The sequence below is a fragment of the Equus caballus genome, unplaced genomic scaffold (genome assembly GCF_041296265.1).
Source record: "Equus caballus isolate H_3958 breed thoroughbred unplaced genomic scaffold, TB-T2T haplotype2-0000440, whole genome shotgun sequence".
Lineage (NCBI taxonomy): Eukaryota > Metazoa > Chordata > Mammalia > Perissodactyla > Equidae > Equus > Equus caballus.
In genome coordinates this window covers 4,415,716-4,438,168 of record NW_027222395.1, presented here as the reverse complement: position 1 = coordinate 4,438,168, position 22,453 = coordinate 4,415,716, and positions in this window count along the sequence as shown.

Here is a 22,453-nt window from a genome sequence, read left to right as displayed (position 1 = left end):
CCAGAACCACTTGGCGGACTCTCCGGAAACACCTCTCCGGCCGGCCGGAACCACCTCTCAGACGTGCCAGAACCATGTGCCTGAGATGCCGGAAACACTCCCCGAACAGACCGAAACCACCTGCCAGACCTGCATGAACCCCCTGGCGAGCACGCCTGATTAACGTGCTCAACTAGCCGGAACGACCTTCCTGACACGCCAAAATCAACTGCCTGCTACGCCGCAACCATTTGGTGAACTCTTCGGTACCACCTGCCAGGCATGCCGGAACCACCTCTCAGACATGCCGTTACCACATGCCAATGACACCGGAAGCACCGGCCGAGCACGCCAGAACCACCTGCTCGACTCGCCAAAACCACCTTCTGGAAACGCCAAAATCACCTGCCGGCTATGCCACAACCATTTGGTGAACTCTTCGGAATCACCTGCCGGGCTTGCTGGAACCACCTGCTGCTCATGCCAACATCACCTGCCAGCTATGCCAGAACCACTTGGCGGACACCATGGAAACACCTGTCGGGCCGGCCGGAACCACCTCTCAGATGTGCCAGAACCATGTGCCTGAGATGCCGGAACCACTCCCCGAACAGACCAAAACCACCTGCCAGACCCGCCTGAACCCCCTGGCGAGCACGCCATATCCCCAGGCACGCCGGAAGCACCTGCTGAGCATGCCTGAGCCAAATGCTCGACTTGCCAGAAACACCTGCCAGACATGCCAAAATCACCTGCCGGGTACGCCAGAACCACGTGTCGGACACTCTGGAATCACCTGCCGGGCATGGCGGAACCACCTCTCAGACATTCCGGAACCACATGCCAATGACACCGGAAGCACCTGCCGAGCACGCCAGAACCACCTGCTCGACTCGCCAAAACCACCTGCTGGACACGCCAAAATCAGCTGCCGGCTACGCCACAACCATTTGGTGAACACTTCGGAATCACCTTCCGGGCAGGCTGGAACCACCTGCCGGTCACGCCAACATCACCTCTCAGCTACACCAGAACCAAATGGCGGACACTCCGGAAACACCTCTCCGGCAGGCCTTAACCACCTCACAGACGTGCCAGAACCATGTGCCTGAGATGCCGGAACCACTCCCCGAACAGACCGAAACCACCTGCCAGACCCGCCTGAACCCCCTGGCGAGCACGCCTGATCCACCTGCTCAACTAGCCGGAACCACCTTCCTGACACGCCAAAATAACCTGCCGGCTACGTCACAACCATTTGGTGAACTCTTAGGAATCACCTGCCGGGCTGGCTCCAGAACCACTCGGCAGACACTTCGGAACCACCTACCGGGCATGCCGGAACCACCTCTCAGACATGCCGGAACCACATGCCAATGACACCGGAAGCACCTGCAGAGCACGCCAGAACCACCTGCTCGACTCGCCAAAACCACCTGCTGGACACGCCAAAATCACCTGCCGGCTACGCCACAACCATTTGGTGAACACTTCGGAGTCACCTGCCGGGCTTGCTGGAACCACCTGCCGGTCACGCCAACATCACCTGCCAGCTATGCCAGAACCACTTGGCGGACACCATGGAAACACCTGTCGGGCCGGCCGGAACCACCTCTCAGACGTGCCAGAACCATGAGCCTGAGATGCCGGAACCACTCCCCGAACAGACCAAAACCACCTGCCAGACCCGCCTGAACCCCCTGGTGAGCACGCCTGATCCACCTGCTCAACTAGCCGGAACCAACTTCCTGACACGCCAAAATCACCTGCCAGGTATACAAGAACCACTTGGTGGACACTCCGGAATCATCTGCCGGAGATGCCAGAACCAGCTCTGAGACACATCAGAACCATGTGCCAGAGACGCCGGAAGCACCAGCTGAGCATGCCTGAGCCACCTGCTCGACTCGCAAGATACACCTGTCGGACAGGAGTAAATCACCTACCGGGCACGACAGAAACACTTGGCGGACGCTCCGGAATCACCTGTCGGGCGTGCCGGAACAACCTCTCAGACTTGCCAGAACCATGTTCTGGACACGCCGGTACCACCTGCCGAGTATGCCGGAACCAGCTGATCCACTCCCCAGAACCACCTAGTGGACACGCCAAAATCACCTGCCGGGTACGCAAGAACCACGTGGCGGACACTCCGGAATCACCTGTCGGGCATGCCGGAACCAACTCTCAGACGTGCCAGAACCATGTGCCTGAGATGCCGGAACCAAACCCCGAACAGACCGAAACCTCCTGCCAGACCCGCCTGAACCACCTGCCGAGCACGCCGGAACCGCCTACTCGACTCACCGGAACCACCTACCTGACACGCTAAAATCACCTGCCGGGTATGCCACAACCACTTGGTGGACACTCCGGAATCATCTGCCGGACATGCCAGAACCAGCTCTCAGACACACCAGAACCACGTGCCAGACACGCCGGAAGCACCTGCTGAGCATGCCTGAGCCAAATGCTCGACTTACAAGAAACATCTGCCAGACACGCCAAAATCACCTGCCGGGTATGCCAGAACCACGTGGCGGACACTCCGGAATCACCTGCCGGGCTGGCTGGAACCACCTGCCCGTCATGCCAACATCACCTTTCAGCTACGCCAGAACCACTTGGCGGACACTCCGGAAACACCTCTCCCGCCGGCCAGAACCACGTCTCAGACGTGCCAGAACCATGTGCCTGAGATGCCGGAACCACTCCCCGAACAGACCGAAACCACCTGCCAGACCCGCCTGAACACCCTGGCGAGCATGCCTGATCCACCTGCTCAACTAGCCGGAACCAACTTCCTGACACGACAAAATCACCTGCCGGCTACGCCACAACCATTTGGTGAACTCTTCGGAATCACCTGCTGGGCTGGCTCCAGAACCACTCGTCAGACACTCCGGAACCACATGCCGGGCATGTCAGAACCACCTCTCAGACATGCCAAAACCACATGCCAATGACACCGGAAGCACCTGCCGAGCACGCCAGAACCACCTGCTCGACTCGCCAAAACCACCTGCTGGACACGCCAAAATCACCTGCCGGCTAGGCCACAACCATTTGGTGAAATCTTCGGAATCACATGCCAGGCTGGCTGGAACCACCTGCCGGTCCCGCAAACATCACCTGCCAGCTATGCCAGAACCACTTGGCGGACACCATGGAAACACCTGTCGGGCCGGCCGGAACCACCTATCAGACGTGCCAGAACCATGTGCCTGAGATGCCGGAACCACTCCCCGAACAGACCGAAACCACCTGCCAGACCCGCCTGAACCACCTGCCGAGCACGCCGGAACCACCTACTTGACTCGCCGGAACCACCTACCTGACACGCTAAAATCACCTGCTGGGTACGCCACAACCACTTGGTGGACACTCCGGAATCATCTGCCGGACATGCCAGAACCAGCTCTCAGACACACCAGAACCACGTCCCAGAGACGCCGGAAGCACCAGCTGAGCATGCCTCAGCCACCTGCTCGACTCGCAAGATACACCTGTCGGACAGGCGAAAATCACCTGCCGGGTACGCCAGAAACACTTGGCGGACGCTCCGGAATCACTGTCGGGCGTGCCGGAACCACCTCTCAGACTTGCCAGAACCATGTTGTGGACACGCCGGTACCACCTGCCGAGTATGCCGGAACCAGCTGATCCACTCCCCAGAACCACCTAGTGGACACGCCAAGAGCAACTGCCGGCTACGCCGGAACCACCGGCTCGACTCGCCGGAACCACCGCTGGACATGCAAAATGACCGGCCGGCAACGCCAGAACCACTTGGCGAACACTCCCGAATCACCTGTCGGGCATGCCTGAACCACCTCTCAGAGGTGCCAGGACCAAATGCCTGAGACTGGGGAATCACCTGCCGGGCATGCCGGAACCACCTGCCGGACATGCCGGAACCACTGGCTCGACTCGCCGGAACCATTGCCGGCCATGCAAAATCACCTGCCGGCTACGCCAGAACCACTTGGCTAACACTCCGGAATCACCTGCCGGGCATGGCGGAACCACCTCTCAGACATGCCAGAACCACATGCCAATGACACCGGAAGCACCTGCCGAGCACGCCAGAACCACCTGCTCGACTCGCCAAAACCACCTGCTGGACATGCAAAAATCAGATTCCGGCTACGCCACAACCATTTGGTGAAAACTTCGGAATCACCTGCCGGGCTGGCTGGAACCACCTGCCGGTCACGCCAACGTCACCTGCCTGCTATGCCAGAACCACTTGGCGGACACCATGGAAACACCTGTCGGGCCGGCCGGAACCACCTATCAGACGTGCCAGAACCATGTGCCTGAGATGCCGGAACCACACACCGAACAGACCGAAACCAGCTGCCAGACCCGCCTGAACCACCTGCCGAGCACGCCGGAACCACCAACTCGACTCGCCGGAACCACCTACCTGACACGCTAAAATCACCTGCCGGGTATGCCACAACCACTTGGTGGACACTCCGGAATAATCTGCCGGACATGCCAGAACCAGCTCTCAGACACACCAGAACCACGTGCCGGACAGGCCGGAAGCACCTGCTGATCATGCCTGAGCCACATGCTCGACTTGCAAGAAACACCTGCCAGACACACCAAAATCACCTGCCGGGTACACCAGAACGACGTGGCGGACACTCCGGAATCACCTGTCGGGCATGCCGGAACCAACTCTCAGACGTGCCAGAACCTCATGCCGGACACGCCAGAACCACCTGCCGGAAAGACCGGAAACACCTGCTGGACACGCCAGAACCACTCGGCAGACACTCCGGAATCACATGCCAGGCATCCCGGAACCACCTGTCAGAGGTGCCAGAACCAAATGCCGGACACTGTGGTATCACCTGCCGGGCATGCCAGAACAACCTCTCAGAGGTGACAGAATCACATGCCGGACACTCCGGAATCACCTGCCGTGCCTGCCGGAACCACCTGATCCACTTCTCAGAACCACCTGCTGGACATGCCGGAATCACCTGCCAGACATGCCGGAACCACCGGCTCGACTCGCCGGAACCATTGCCGGACATGCAAAATCACCTGCCGGCTACGCCAGAACCACTTGGCGAACACTCCGGAATCACCTGCCGGGCATGGCGTAACCACCTCTCAGACATGCCGGAACCACATGATAATGAAACCGCAAGCACCTGCCGAGCACGCCAGAACGACCTGCTTGACTCGCCAAAACCACCTGCAGGACACGCCGAAATCACCAGCCGGCTAGGCCACAACCATTTGGTGAACTCTTCGGAATCACCTGTCGGGCATGCCGGAACCGCCTCTCAGACTTGCCAGAACCATGTTCCGGACACGCCGGTACCACCTGCCGAGAATGCCGGAACCAACTGATCCACTCCCCAGAACCACCTGCTGGACACGCCAGAATCACCTGCCGACGATGCCAGAACCACTAGGCAGACACTCCGGAACCACCTCCTGGGCATGCCGGAACCACCTCTCAGAGTTGCCAGAACCACATGCCGAACACTCCGGAACCACCTGCCGGGCATGCCGGAACCACCTCTCAGAGGTGCCAGAACCACTTGGCGAACACTCCGGAATCACCTGCCGGGCTTTCTGGAACCACGTGCCGGTCACACAAACATCACCTGCCAGCTATGCCAGAACCACTTGGCGGACACCATGGAAACACCTGTCGGGCCGGCCGGAACCACCTATCAGACGTGCCAGAACCATGTGCCTGAGATGCCGGAACCACTCCCCGAACAGACCGAAACCACCTGCCAGACCCGCCTGAACCACCTGCCGAGCATGGCGGAACCACCTACTCGACTCGCTGGAACCACCTACCTGACACGCTAAAATCACCTGCCAGGTATGCCACAACCACTTGGTGGACACTCCGGAATCATCTGACAGACATGCCAGAACCAGCTCTCAGACACACCAGAACCACCTGCCAGACACGCCGGAAGCACCTGCTGAGCATGCCTGAGCCAAATGCTCGACTTGCAAGAAACACCTGCCAGACACGCCAAAATCACCGGCCGGGTACGCCAGAACCACGTGGCGGACACTCCGGAATCACCTGTCGGGCATGCCGGAACCAACTCTCAGACGTGCCAGAACCTCGTGCCGGTCACGCCAGAACCACCTGCCGGACACAACGGAACCACCCGCTCGACTCGCGGAACCACTGCCGGACATGCAAAATGACCTGCCGACTACGCCAGAACCACTTGGCGAACACTCCGGAATCACCTGTCGGGCATGCCGGAACCGCCTCTCAGACTTGCCAGAACCATGTTCCGGACACGCTGGTACCACCTGCCGAGAATGCCGGAACCACCTGATCCACTCCCCAGAACCACCTGCTGGACACGCCAGAAACACCTGCCGACTACGCCAGAACCACTCGGCAGACACTCCGGAACCACCTGCCGGGCATGCCGGAACCACCTCTCAGAGGTGCCAGAACCACATGACGAACACTCCGGAATCACCTGCCGGGCATGGGGGAACCACATCTCAGAGGTGCCAGAACCACATGCCGGACACTCCGGATTCACCTGCCGGGCATGGCGGAACCATCTCTCAGCCGTGCCAGAACCATGTTCCGGACACGCTGGTACCACCTGCCGATCTCGCCGGAACCACCTGCTGGACACGCCAAAACCACCTGCCAGCTACGCCAGAACCACACGGCAGAAACTCTGGAATCACCTGCCGGGCTGGCTGGAAACACCTGCCGGTCACGCCAACGTCGCCTTTCACCTACGCCAGAACCACTTGGCGGACACTCCGGAAACACCTCTCCCGCCGGCCGCAACCACCTCTCAGACGTGCCAGAACCATGTGCCTGAGATGCCGGAACCACTCCCCGAACAGACCGAAACCACCTGCCAGACCCGCATGAACCCCCTGGCGAGCACGCCTGATCCACCTGCTCAACTAGCCGGAACCACCTTCCTGACACGCCAAAATCACCTGCCAGGTATACCAGAACCACTTGGTGGACACTCCGGAATCATCTGCCGGACATGCCAGAACCAGCTCTCAGACACAGCAGAACCACGTGCCAGAGACGCCGGAAGCACCAGCTGAGCATGCCTGAGCCACCTGCTCGACTCGCAAGAAACACCTGTCGGACATGCCAAAATCACCTGCCGGGTACGCCAGAAACACTTGGCGGACGCTCCGGAATCACGGTCGGGCGTGCCGGAACCACCTCTCAGACTTGCCAGAACCATGTTCTGGACACGCCGGTACCACCTGCCGAGTATGCCGGAACCAGCTGATCCACTCCCCAGAACCACCTAGTGGACACGCCAAGAGCAACTGCCGGCTATGCCGGAACCACCGGCTCGGCTCGCCGGAACCATTGCCGGACATGCAAAATCACCTGCCGGCTATGCCAGAACCACTTGGGGAACACTCCGGAATCACCTGCCGGGCATGGCGGAACCACCTCTCAGACATGCCGGAACCACATGCCGATGACACCGGAAGCACCTGCCGAGCACGCCGGAACCACCTGCTCGACTCGCCAAAACAACCTGCTGGACATGCCAAAATCAACTTCCGGCTACTCCACAAGCATTTGGTGAACACTTCGGAATCACCTGCCGGGCTGTCTGGAACCACCTGCCGGTCACGCCAACATCACCTGCCAGCTATGCCAGAACCACTTGGCGGACACCATGGAAACACCTGTCGGGCCGGCCGGAACCACCTATCAGACGTGCCAGAACCATGTGCCTGAAATGCCGGAACCACTCCCCGAACAGACCGAAACCACCTGCCAGACCCGCCTGAACCTCCTGCCAAGCACGCCGGAACCACCTACTCGACTCGCTGGAACCACCTACCTGACACGCTAAAATCACCTGCCGGGTATGCCACAACCACTTGGTGGACACTCCGGAATCATCTGCCAGACATGCCAGAACCAGCTCTCAGACACACCAGAACCACCTGCCATACCCGCCGGAAGCACCTGCTGAGCATGCCTGAGCCAAATGCTCGACTTGCAAGAAACACCTGCCAGACACGCCAAAATCACCTGCCGGGTACGCCAGAACCACGTGGCGGACACTCCGGAATCACCTGTCGGGCACGCCGGAACCAACACTCAGACGTGCCAGAACCTCGTGCCGGTCACGCCAGAACCACCTGCCGGACACACCGGAACCACCGGCTCGACTCGCGGAGCCACCGCCGGACATGCAAAATGACCTGCCGGCTACGCCAGAACCACTTGGCGAACACTCCGGAATCACCTGTCGGGCATGCCGGAACCGCATCTCAGACTTGCCGGAACCATGTTCCGGACACGCCGGTACCACCTGCCGAGAATGCCGTAACCACCTGATCCACTCCCCAGAACCACCTGCTGGACACGCCAGAATCACCTGCCGACTACGCCAGAACCACTAGGCATACACTCCGGAACCACCTGCCGGGCATGCTGGAACCACCTCTCAGAGGTGCCAGAACCACATGCCGAACACTCCGGAATCACCTGCCGGGCATGGGGGAACCACATCTCAGAGGTGCCAGAACCACATGCCGGAAGCTCCGGATTCACCTGCTGGGCATGACGGAACCATCTCTCAGCCGTGCCAGAACCATGTTCCGGACACGCTGGTACCACCTGCCGATCTCGCCGGAACCACCTGCTGGACACGCCAAAATCACCTGCCAGCTACGCCAGAACCACACCGCAGACACTCTGGAATCACCTCCGGGCTGGCTGGAACCACCTACCGGTCACGCCAACGTCGCATTTCACCTACGCTGGAACCACTTGGCGGACACTCCGGAAACACCTCTCCGGCCGGCCGGAACCACCTCTCAGACGTGCCAGAACCATGTGCCTGAGATGCCGGAACCACTCCCCGAACAGACCGAAACCACCTGCCAGACCCGCATGGACCCCCTGGCGAGCACGCCTGATCCACCTGCTCAACTAGCCGGAACCACCTTCCTGACACGCCAAAATCACCTGCCAGGTATACCAGAACCACTTGGTGGACACTCCGGAATCATCTGCCGGACATGCCAGAACCAGCTCTCAGACACACCAGAACCACGTGCCAGAGACGCCGGAAGCACCAGCTGAGCATGCCTGAGCCACCTGCTCGACTCGCAAGAAACACCTGTCGGACATGCCAAAATCACCAGCCGGGTACGCCAGAAACACTTGGCGGACGCTCCGGAATCACCTGTCGGGCGTGCCGGAACCACCTCTCAGACTTGCCAGAACCATGTTCTGGACACGCCGGTACCACCTGCCGAGTATGCCGGAACCAGCTGATCCACTCCCCAGAACCACCTAGTGGACACGCCAAGAGCAACTGCCGGCTACGCCGGAACCACCGGCTCGACTCGCCAGAACCACCGCTGGACATGCAAAATGACCTGACGGCAATGCCAGAACCACTTGGCGAACACTCGGGAATCACCTGTCAGGCATGCCTGAACCACCTCTCAGAGGTGCCAGGACCAAATGCCGGGGACTGCGGAATCACCTGCCGGGCATGCCGGAACCACCTGCCGGACATGCCGGAACCACCGGCTCGACTCGCCGGAAACATTGCCGGAAATGCAAAATCACCTGCCGGCTACGCCAGAACCACTTGGCGAACACTGCGGAATCACCTGCCGGGCATGGTGGAACCACCTTCAGACATGCCAGAACCACATGCCAATGACACCGGAAGCACCTGCCGAGCACGCCAGAACCACCTGCTCGACTCGCCAAAACCACCCGCTGGACATGCAAAAATCAGATTCCGGCTACGCCACAATCATTTGGTGAAAACTTCGGAATCACCTGCCGGGCTGGCTGGAACCACCTGCCGGTCATGCCAACGTCACCTGCCTGCTATGCCAGAACCACTTGGCGGACACCATGGAAACACCTGTCGGGCCGGCCGGAACCACCTATCAGACGTGCCAGAACCATGTGACTGAGATGCCGGAACCACACACCGAACAGACCGAAACCACCTGCCAGACCCGCCTGAACCACCTGCCGATCACGCCGGAACCACCAACTCGACTCGCCGGAACCACCTACCTGACACGCTAAAATCACCTGCCGGGTATGCCACAACCACTTGGTGGACACTCCGGAATCATCTGCCGGACATGCCAGAACCAGCTCTCAGACACACCAGAACCACGTGCCGGACAGGCCGAAAGCACCTGCTGATCATGCCTGAGCCACATGCTCGACTTGCAAGAAACACCTGCCAGACACGCCAAAATCACCTGCCGGGTACGCCAGAACCACGTGGCGGACACTCCGGAATCACCTGTCGGGCATGCCGGAACCAACTCTCAGACGTGCCAGAACCTCGTGACGGACACGCCAGAACCACCTGCCGGAAAGACCGGAAACACCTGCTGGACACGCCAGAACCACTCGGCAGACACTCCGGAATCACATGCCAGGCATCCCGGAACCACCTGTCAGAGGTGCCAGAACCAAATGCCGGACACTGTGGTATCACCTGCCGGGCATGCCAGAACAACCTCTCAGAGGTGACAGAATCACATGCCGGACACTCCGGAATCACCTGCCGTGCCTGCCGGAACCACCTGATCCACTTCTCAGAACCACCTGCTGGACATGCCGGAATCACCTGCCGGACATGCCGGAACCACCGGCTCGACTCGCCGGAACCATTGCCGGACATGCAAAATCACCTGCCGGCTACGCCAGAACCACTTGGCGAACACTCCGGAATCACCTGCCGGGCATGGCGGAACCACCTCTCAGACATGCCGGAACCACATGCCAATGAAACCGCAAGCACCTGCCGAGCACGCCAGAACGACCTGCTTGATTCGCCAAAACCTGTCGGGCATGCCAGAACCAACTCTCAGACGTGCCAGAACCTCGTGCTGGTCACGCCAGAACCACCTGCCGGACACACCGGAACCACCGGCTCGACTCGCGGAACCACCGCCGGACATGCAAAATGACCTGCCGGCTATGCCAGAACCACTTGGCGAACACTCCGGAATCACCTGTCGGGCATGCCGGAACCGCCTCTCAGACTTGCCAGAACCATGTTCCAGACACGCCGGTACCACCTGCCGAGTATGCCGGAACCAGCTGATCCACTCCCCAGAACCACCTAGTGGACACGCCAAGAGCAACTGCCGGCTACGCCGGAACCACCGGCTCGACTCGCCGGAACCACCGCTGGACATGCAAAATGACCTGCCGGCAACGCCAGAACCACTTGGCGAACACTCCGGAATCACCTGTCGGGCATGCCTGAACCACCTCTCAGAGGTGCCAGGACCAAATGCCGGAGACTGCGGAATCACCTGCCGGGCATGCCGGAACCACCTGCCGGACATGCCGGAACCACTGGCTCGACTCGCCGGAACCATTGCCGGCCATGCAAAATCACCTGCCGGCTACGCCAGAACCACTTGGCTAACACTCCGGAATCACCTGCCGGGCATGGCGGAACCACCTCTCAGACATGCGAGAACCACATGCCAATGACACCGGAAGCACCTGCCGAGCACACCACAACCACCTGCTCGACTCGCCAAAACCACCTGCTGGACATGCAAAAATCAGATTCAGGCTACGCCACAACCATTTGGTGAAAACTTCGGAATCACCTGCCGGGCTGGCTGGAACCACCTGCCGGTCACGCCAACGTCACCTGCCTGCTATGCCAGAACCACTTGGCGGACACCATGGAAACACCTGTCGGGCCGGCCGGAACCACCTATCAGACGTGCCAGAACCATGTGCCTGAGATGCCGGAACCACACACCGAACAGACCGAAACCACCTGCCAGACCCGCCTGAACCACCTGCCGATCACGCCGGAACCACCAACTCGACTCGCCGGAACCACCTACCTGACACGCTAAAATCACCTGCCGGGTATGCCACAACCACTTGGTGGACACTCCGGAATCATCTGCCGGACATGCCAGAACCAGCTCTCAGACACACCAGAACCACGTGCCGGACAGGCCGGAAGCACCTGCTGATCATGCCTGAGCCACATGCTCGACTTGCAAGAAACACCTGCCAGACACGCCAAAATCACCTGCCGGGTACGCCAGAACCACGTGGCGGACACTCCGGAATCACCTGTCGGGCATGCCGGAACCAACTCTCAGACGTGCCAGAACCTCATGCCGGACACGCCAGAACCACCTGCCGGAAAGACCAGAAACACCTGCTGGACACGCCAGAACCACTCGGCAGACACTCCGGAATCACATGCCAGGCATCCCGGAACCACCTGTCAGAGGTGCCAGAACCAAATGCCGGACACTGTGGTATCACCTGCCGGGCATGCCAGAACAACCTCTCAGAGGTGACAGAATCACATGCCGGACACTCCGGAATCACCTGCCGTGCCTGCCGGAACCACCTGATCCACTTCTCAGAACCACCTGCTGGACATGCCGGAATCACCTGCCGGACATGCCAGAACCCCGGCTCGACTCGCCGGAACCATTGCCGGACATGCAAAATCACCTGCCGGCTACGCCAGAACCACTTGGCGAACACTCCGGAATCACCTGCCGGGCATGGCGGAACCACCTCTCAGACATGCCGGAACCAAATGCCAATGAAACCGCAAGCACCTGCCGAGCACGCCAGAACGACCTGCTTGACTCGCCAAAACCACCTGCAGGACACGCCGAAATCACCAGCCGGCTAGGCCACAACCATTTGGTGAACTCTTCGGAATCACCTGTCGGGCATGCCGGAACCGCCTCTCAGACTTGCCAGAACCATGTTCCGGACACGCCGGTACCACCTGCCGAGAATGCCGGAACCAACTGATCCACTCCCCAGAACCACCTGCTGGACACGCCAGAATCACCTGCCGACTATGCCAGAACCACTAGGCAGACACTCCGGAACCAGCTGCCGGGCATGCCGGAACCACCTCTCAGAGGTGCCAGAACCACATGCCGAACACTCCGGAATCACCTGCCGGGCATGGGGGAACCATACCTCAGAGGTGCCAGAACCACATGCCGGACACTCCGGATTCACCTGCCGGGCATGACGGAACCATCTCTCAGCCGTGCCAGAACCATGTTCCGGACACGCTGGTACCACCTGCCGATCTCGCCGGAACCACCTGCTGGACACGCCAAAATCACCTGCCAGCTACGCCAGAACCACACGGCAGACACTCTGGAATCACCTCCGGGCTGGCTGGAACCACCTACCGGTCACGCCAACGTCGCCTTTCACCTACGCCAGAACCAATTGGCGGACACTCCGGAAACACCTCTCCGGCTGTCCGGAACCACCTATCAGACGTGCCAGAACCATGTGCCTCAGATGCCGGAACCACTCCCCGAACAGACCGAAACCACCTGCCAGACCCGCCTGAACCCCCTGGCGTGCACGCCTGACCCACCTGCTCAACTAGCCGGAACCACCATCCTGACACGCCAAAATCACCTGCCAGGTATACCAGAACCACTTGGTGGACACTCCGGAATCATCTGCCGCACATGCCAGAACCAGCTCTCAGACACACCAGAACCACGTGCCAGAGACGCCGGAAGCACCAGCTGAGCATGCCTGAGCCACCTGCTCGACTCGCAAGAAACACCTGTCGGACATGCCAAAATCACCTGCCGGGTACGCCAGAAACACTTGGCGGACGCTCCGGAATCACCTGTCGGGCGTGCCGGAACCACCTCTCAGACTTGCCAGAACCATGTTCTGGACACGCCGGTACCACCTGCCGAGTATGCCGGAACCAGCTGCTCCACTCCCCAGAACCACCTAGTGGACACGCCAAGAGCAACTGCCGGCTACGCCGGAACCACCGGCTCGACTCGCCGGAACCACCGCTGGACATGCAAAATGACCTGACGGCAACGCCAGAACCACTTGGCGAACACTCGGGAATCACCTGTCGGGCATGCCTGAACCACCTCTCAGAGGTGCCAGGACCAAATGCCGGAGACTGCGGAATCACCTGCCGGGCATGCCGGAACCACCTGCCGGACATGGCGGAACCACCGGCTCGACTCGCCGGAACCATTGCCGGCCATGCAAAATCACCTGCCGGCTACGCCAGAACCACTTGGCGAACACTCCGGAATCACCTGCCGGGCATGGCGGAACCACCTTCAGACATGCCAGAACCACATGCCAATGACACCGGAAGCACCTGCCAGGCAGGCCAGAACCACCTGCTCGACTCGACAAAACCACATGCTGGACATGCAAAAATCAGATTCCGGCTACGCCACAACCATTTGGTGAAAACTTCGGAATCACCTGCCGGGCTGGCTGGAACAACCTGCCGGTCACGCCAACGTCACCTGTCTGCTGTGCCAGAACCACTTGGCGGACACCATGGAAACACCTGTCGGGCCGGCCGGAACCACCTATCAGACGTGCCAGAACCATGTGCCTGAGATGCCGGAACCACACACCGAACAGACCGAAACCACCTGCCAGACCCGCCTGAACCACCTGCCGATCACGCCGGAACCACCAACTCGACTCGCCGGAACCACCTACCTGACACGCTAAAATCACCTGCCGGGTATGCCACAACCACTTGGTGGACACTCCGGAATCATCTGCCGGACATGCCAGAACCAGCTCTCAGACACACCAGAACCACGTGCCGGACAGGCCGGAAGCACCTGCTGATCATGCCTGAGCCACATGCTCGACTTGCAAGAAACACCGGCCAGACACGCCAAAATCACCTGCCGGGTACGCCAGAACCACGTGGCGGACACTCCGGAATCACCTGTCGGGCACGCCGGAACCAACTCTCAGACGTGCCAGAACCTCGTGCCGGACACGCCAGAACCACCTGCCGGAAAGACCGGAAACACCTGCTGGACACTCCAGAACCACTCGGCAGACACTCCGGAATCACATGCCAGGCATCCCGGAACCACCTGTCAGAGGTGCCAGAACCAAATGCCGGACACTGTGGTATCACCTGCCGGGCATGCCAGAACAACCTCTCAGAGGTGACAGAATCACATGCCGGACACTCCGGAATCACCTGCCGTGCCTGCCGGAACCACCTGATCCACTTCTCAGAACCACCTGCTGGACATGCCGGAACCACCTGCCGGACATGCCGGAACCACCGGCTCGACTCGCCGGAACCATTGCCGGACATGCAAAATCACCTGCCGGCTACGCCAGAACCACTTGGCGAACACTCCGGAATCACCTGCCGGGCATGGCGGAACCACCTCTCAGACATGCCGGAACCACATGCCAATGAAACCGCAAGCACCTGCCGAGCACGCCAGAACGACCTGCTTGACTCGCCAAAACCTGTCGGGCATGCCAGAACCAACTCTCAGACGTGCCAGAACCTCGTGCCGGTCACGCCAGAACCACCTGCCGGACACACCGGAACCACCGGCTCGACTCGCGGAACCACCGCCGGACATGCAAAATGACCTGCCGGCTATGCCAGAACCACATGGCGAACACTCCGGAATCACCTGTCGGGCATGCCAGAACCGCCTCTCAGACTTGCCAGAACCATGTTCCGGACACGCCGGTACCACCTGCCGAGAATGCCGGAACCACCTGATCCACTCCCCAGAACCACCTGCTGGACACGCCAGAATCACCTGCCGACTACGCCAGAACCACTAGGCAGACACTCCGGAACCACCTGCCGGGCATGCCGGAACCACCTCTCAGAGGTGCCAGAACCACATGCCGAACACTCCGGAATCACCTGCCGGGCATGGGGGAACCACATCTCAGAGATGCCAGAACCACATGCCGGACACTCCGGATTCACCTGCCGGGCATGACGGAACCATCTCTCAGCCGTGCCAGAACCATGTTCCGGACACGCTGGTACCACCTGCCGATCTCGCCGGAACCACCTGCTGGACACGCCAAAATCACCTGCCAGCTACGCCAGAACCACACGGCAGACACTCCGGAATCACCTGCCGGGCTGGCTGGAACCACCTACCGGTCACGCCAACATCGCCTTTCACCTACGCCAGAACCACTTGGCGGACACTCCGGAAACACTTCTCCGGCCGGCCGGAGCCACCTCTCAGACGTGCCAGAACCATGTGCCTGAGATGCCGGAACCACTCCCCGAACAGACCGAAACCACCTGCCAGACCCGCATGAACCCCCTGGCGAGCACGCCTGATCCACCTGCTCAACTAGCCGGAACCACCTTCCTGACACGCCAAAAGCAACTGCCTGCTACGCCGCAACCATTTGGTGAACTCTTCGGAATCACCTGACGGGATGGCTCCAGAACCACTCGGCAGACACTCCGGAACAACCTGCCGGGCATGCCGGAACCCCCTCTCAGAGGTGCCAGAACCAAATGCCGGACTCCGGTATCACCTGCAGGGCATGCCGGACCCCCTGCCGGACATGCCGGAACCACCTTCTCGACTCGCCGGAACCATTGCCGGACATGCAAAATCACCTGCCGGCTTCACCAGAACCACTTGGCGGACACTCCGGAAACACCTGTCGGGCCGGCCGGAACCACCTCTCAGACGTGCCAGAACCATGTGCCTCAGATGCCGGAAACACACCCCGAAAAGACCGAAACCACCTGCCAGACCTGCCTGAACCCCCTGGCGAGCACGCCTGATCCACCTGCTCAACTAGCCGGAACCACCTTCCTGACACGCCAAAATCACCTGCCAGGTATACCAGAACCACTTGGTGGACACTCCGGAATCATCTGCCGGACGTGCCAGAACCAGCTCTCAGACTTGCCAGAACCATGTTCTGGACACGCCGGTACCACCTGCCGAGTAAGCCGGAACCAGCTGATCCACTCCCCAGAACCACATAGTGGACACGCCAAAATCAACTGCCGGCTACGCCAGAACCACTTGGCAGACACTCCGGAATCACAGGCCAGGCATTCCGGAACCACCTCTCAGAGGTGCCAGAACCAAATGCCGAAGGCTCCGGTATCACCTGCCGGGCATGCCGGACCACCTCTCAGAGGTGCCAGAAACACATGCCGGACACTGCGGAATCACCTGCCGGGCATGCTGGAACCACCCGCTGGACATGCCGAATTCACATGCCGGACATGCCGGAACCACCGGCTCGACTCGCCGGAACCATTGCCGGACATGTAAAATCACCTGCCGGCTATGCCTGAACCACTTGGGGAACACTCTGGAATCACCTGCCGGGCATGGCGGAACCACCTCTCAGACATGCCGGAACCACATGCCAATGACACCTGAAGCACCCGCCGAGCATGCCAGAACAACCTGCTTGACTCGCCAAAACCACCTGGTGGACACGCCAAAATCACCTGCCGGCTAGGCCACAACCATTTGGTGAACTCTTCGGAATCACATGCCAGGCTGGCTGGAACCATCTGCCGGTCACGCCAACATCACCTGCCAGCTATGCCAGAACCACTTGGCGGACACCATGGAAACACCTGTCGGGCCGGCCGGAACCACCTCTCAGACGTGCCAGAACCATGTGCCTGAGATGCCGGAACCACACACCGAACAGACCGAAACCACCTGCCAGACCCGCCTGAACCACCTGCCGAGCACGCCGGAACCACCTACTCGACTCGCTGGAACCACCTACCTGACACGCTAAAATCACCTGCCGGGTATGCCACAACCACTTGGTGGACACTCCGGAATCATCTGCCGGACATGCCAGAACCAGCTCTCAGACACACCAGAACCACGTGCCAGACACGCCGGAAGCACCTGCTGAGCATGCCTGAGCCAAATGCTCGACTTGCAAGAAAAACCTGCCAGACCCGCCAAAATCACCTGCCGGGTACGCCAGAACCACGTGGCGGACACTCCGGAATCACCTGTCGGGCATGCCGGAACCAACTCTCAGACGTGCCGGTCATGCCAGAAGCACCTGCCGGACACGCCGGAACCACCGGCTCGACTCGCCGGAACCACCGCCGGACATGCAAAATGTCCTGCCGGCTACGCCAGAACCACTTGGCGAACACTCCGGAATCACCTGTCGGGAATGCAGGAACCGCCTCTCAAACTTGCCAGAACCATGTTCCGGACACGCCGGTACCACCTGCCGAGTATGCCGGAACCACCTGATCCACTCCCCAGAACCACCTCCTGGACACGCCAGAATCAGCTGCCGGCTACGCCAGAACCACTCGGCAGACACTCCGGAACCACCTGCCGGGCATGTCGGAACCACCTCTCAGGCATGCCGTTACCACTTGCCAATGACACCGGAAGCACCTCCCGAGCACGCCAGAAATACCTGCTTGACTCGCCAAAACCACCTGCTGGACACGCCAAAATCACCTGCCGGCTACGCCACAACCATTTGGTGAAATCTTCGGAATAACATGCCGGGCTGGCTGGAACCACCTGCTGGTCACGCCAACATCACCTGCCATCTATGCCAGAACCACTTGGCGGACACCATGGAAACACATGTCGGGCCGGACGGAACCACCTCTCAGACGTGCCAGAACCATGAGCCTGAGATGCCGGAACCACTCCCCGAACAGACCGAAACCACCTGCCAGACCCGCCTGAACCCCCTGGCGAGCACGCCTGATCCACCTGCTCAACTAGCCGTAACCACCTTCCAGAGACGCCAAAATCACCTGCCAGGTCTACCAGAACCACTTGGTGGACACTCCGGAATCATCTGCCAGAAATGCCAGAAACAGCCCTCTGACACACCAGAAACACTTGCCGGACACGCAGGAAGCACCTGCTGATCATGCCTGAGCCACATGCTCGACTTGCAAGAAACACCTGCCAGACACGCCAAAATCACCTGCCGGGTACGCCAGAACCACGTGGCGGACACTCTGGAATTACCTGTCAGGCATGCCGGAACCAACTCTCAGACGTGCCAGAACCTCGTGCCGGTCACGCCAGAATCACCTGCCGGACAGACCGGAAACACCTGCTGGATACGCCGCAACCACCGGCTCGACTCGCCAGAACCACCACCGGACATGCAAAATGACTTGCCGGCTACGCCAGAACCACTTGGCGAACTCTCCGTAATCACCTGTCGGACATGCCGGAACCACCTCTCAGACTTGCCAGAAGCATGTTCCGGACACGCCGGTACCACCTGCCGAGTATGCCGGAACCACCTGATCCACTCCCCAGAACCACATGCTGTAAACGCCAGAATCACCTGCCGACAACGCCAGAACCACTCGGCAGACACTCTGGTACCACCTGCCGGGCATGCCGGAACCACCTCTCAGAGGTGCCAGAACCACATGCCGGACACTCCGGAATCACCCGCCGGGCATGCCGGAACCACCTCTCAGAGGTGCCAGAACCACATGCCGGACACTCCAGAATCACCTGCCTGGCATTCCGGAACCATCTCTAAGACGTGCCAGAACCATGTTCCGGACACGCTGGTACCTCCTGCCGAGCTCGCCGGAACCACCTGCTGGACACGCCAAAATCACCTGCCAGCTACGCCAGAACCACACGGCAGACACTCCGGAATCACCTGCCGGGCTGGCTGGAACCACCTGCCGGTCACGCCAACATCACCTCCCAGCTACGCCAGAACCACTTGGCGGACACTCCGGAAACACCTCTCCGGCCGGCCGGAACCACCTCTCAGACGTGCCAGAACCATGTGCATGAGATGCCGGAACCACTCCCCGAACAGACCGAAACCACCTGCCAGACCCGCCTGAACCCCCTGGCGAGCACGCCTGATCCACCTGCTCAACTGGCCGGAACCACCTTCCTGACACGCCAAAATCATCTGCCGGCTACACCACAACCATTTGGTGAACTCTTCGGAATCACCTGCCGGGCTGGCTCCAGAACCACTCGGCAGACACTCCGGAACCACCTGCCGGGCATGCCGGAACCACCTCTCAGACATGCCGGAACCACATGCCAATGACACCGGAAGCACCTGCCGAGCACACCAGTACCACCTGTTCGACTCGCCAAAACCACCTGCTGGACCTGCCAAAATCACCTGCCGGCTACGCCACAACCATATGGTGAACTCTTCGGAATCACCTGCCGGGCTTGCTGGAACCGCCTGCCGGTCACGCCAACATCACCTGCCAGCTATACCAGAACCACTTGGCGGACACCATGGAAACAGCTGTCGGGCCTGCCGCAACCACCTCTCAGACGTGCCAGAACCATGTGCCTGAGATGCCGGAACCACTCCCCGAACAGACCGAAACCACCTGCCAGACCCGCCTGAACCCCCTGGCGAGCATGCCTGATCCACCTGCTCAACTAGCCGGAACCAACTTCCTGACACGCCAAAATCACCTGCCAGGTATACCAGAACCACATGGTGGACACTCCGGAATCATCTGCCGGACATGCCAGGACCAGCTCTCAGACACACCAGAACCACGTGCCAGAGACGCCGGAAGCACCAGCTGAGCATGCCTGAGCCACCTGCTAGACTCGCAAGATACACATGTCGGACATGCCAAAATCACCTGCCGGGTACGCCAGAAACACTTGGCGGACGCTCTGGAATCACCTGTCGGGCGTGACGGAACCTCCTCTCAGACTGGCCAGAACCATGTTCTGGACACGCCGGTACCACCTGCCGAGTATGCCGGAACCAGCTGTTCCACTCCCCAGAACCACCTAGTGGACACGCCAAAATCAACTGCCGGCCACGCCAGAACCACTAAGAAGTCACTCCGGAATCACAGGCCAGGCATTCCGGAACCACCTCTCAGAGGTGCCAGAACCAAATGCCGGAGACTCCGGTATCCCCTGCCGGGCATGCCGGAACCACCTCTCAGAGGTGCCAGAACCGCATGTCAGACACTCCAGAATCACCTGCCGGGCATGCTGGAACCACCTGCCGGACATTCCGGAACCACCGGCTCGACTCGCCGGAACCATTGCCGGACATGCAAAATCACCTGCCGGCTACGCCAGAATCACTTGGCGAACACTCCGGTATCACCTGCCGGGCATGCCGGAAACAACTCTCCAAGGTGCCAGAACCACATGCCGGACACTCCGGAATCACCTGCCGGGCATGCCGGAACCACTTCTCAGAGGTGCCAGAACCACATGCCAGACACTCCGGAATAACCTGCCGGGCATGCCGGAACCACCTCTCAGAGGTGCCAGAACCAAATGCCGGAGACTCCGGTATCACCTGCCGGGCATGACGGAACCACCTGCCGGACATGCTCAAACCACCGGCTCGACTCGACGGAACCATTGCCGGACATGCAAAATCACCTGCCTGCTACGGCAGAACCACTTGGCGAACACTCCCTAATCACCTGCCGGGCATGGCGGAACCACCTCTCAGACATGCCGGAACCACATGCCAATGACACCGGAAGCACCTGCCGAGCACACGAGAACCACATGCTCGACTCGCCAAAACCACCTGCTGGACACGCCAAAATCACCTGCCGGCTACGCCACAACCATTTGGTGAACTCTTCGGAATCACCTGCCGGGCTGGCTGGAACCACCTGCCGGTCACGCCAACATCACCTGCCAGCTATGCCAGAACCACTTGGCGGATACCATGGAAACACCTGTCGGGCCGGCCGGAACCACCTATCAGACGTGCCAGAACCATGTGCCTGAGATGCTGGAACCACACCCCGAACAGTCCGAAACCACCTGCAAGACCCGCCTGAACCACCTGCCGAGCACGCCGGAACCACCTACTCGAATCGCTGGAACCACCTACCTGACACGCTAAAATCACCTGCCGGGTATGCCACAACCACTTGGTGGACACTCCGGAATCATCTGCCGGACATGCCAGAACCAGCTCTCAGAAACACCAGAACCACGTGCCAGACACGCCGGAAGCACCTGCTGAGCATGCCTGAGCCAAATGCTCGACTTGCAAGAAAAACCTGCCAGACACGCCAAAATCACCTGCCGGGTACGCCAGGACCACGTGGCGGACACTCCGGAATCACCTGTCGGGCATCCCGGAACCACCTCTCAGAGGTGCCAGATCCACATGCCGGACACTCCGGAATCACCTGCCGGGCATGCCGGAACCATCTCTCAGACGTGCCAGAACCATGTTCTGGACACGCCAGTACCACCTGCCGAGCTCGCCGGAACCACCTTCTGGACACGCCAAAATCACCTGCCGGCTACGCCAGAACCACTCGGCAGATACTCCGGAATCGCATGCCAGGCATTCCGGAACCACCTCTCAGAGGTGCCAGAACCTGCGCCGGACAATCCGGAATCACCTGACGGGCATGCCGGAACTACCTCTCAGAGGTGTCAGAACCACATGCCGGACAGTCCGGAATCACCTGCCGGGCATGCCGGAGCCACCTGCTGGACATGCCGGAACCACCGGCTCGACTCGCCGGAACCATTGCTGGACATGCAAAATCACCTGCCGGCTACACCAGAACCACTTGGCGAACTCTCCGGAATCACCTGCCGGGCATGGCGGAACCACCTCTCAGACATGCCGGAACCACATGCCAATGACCCCGGA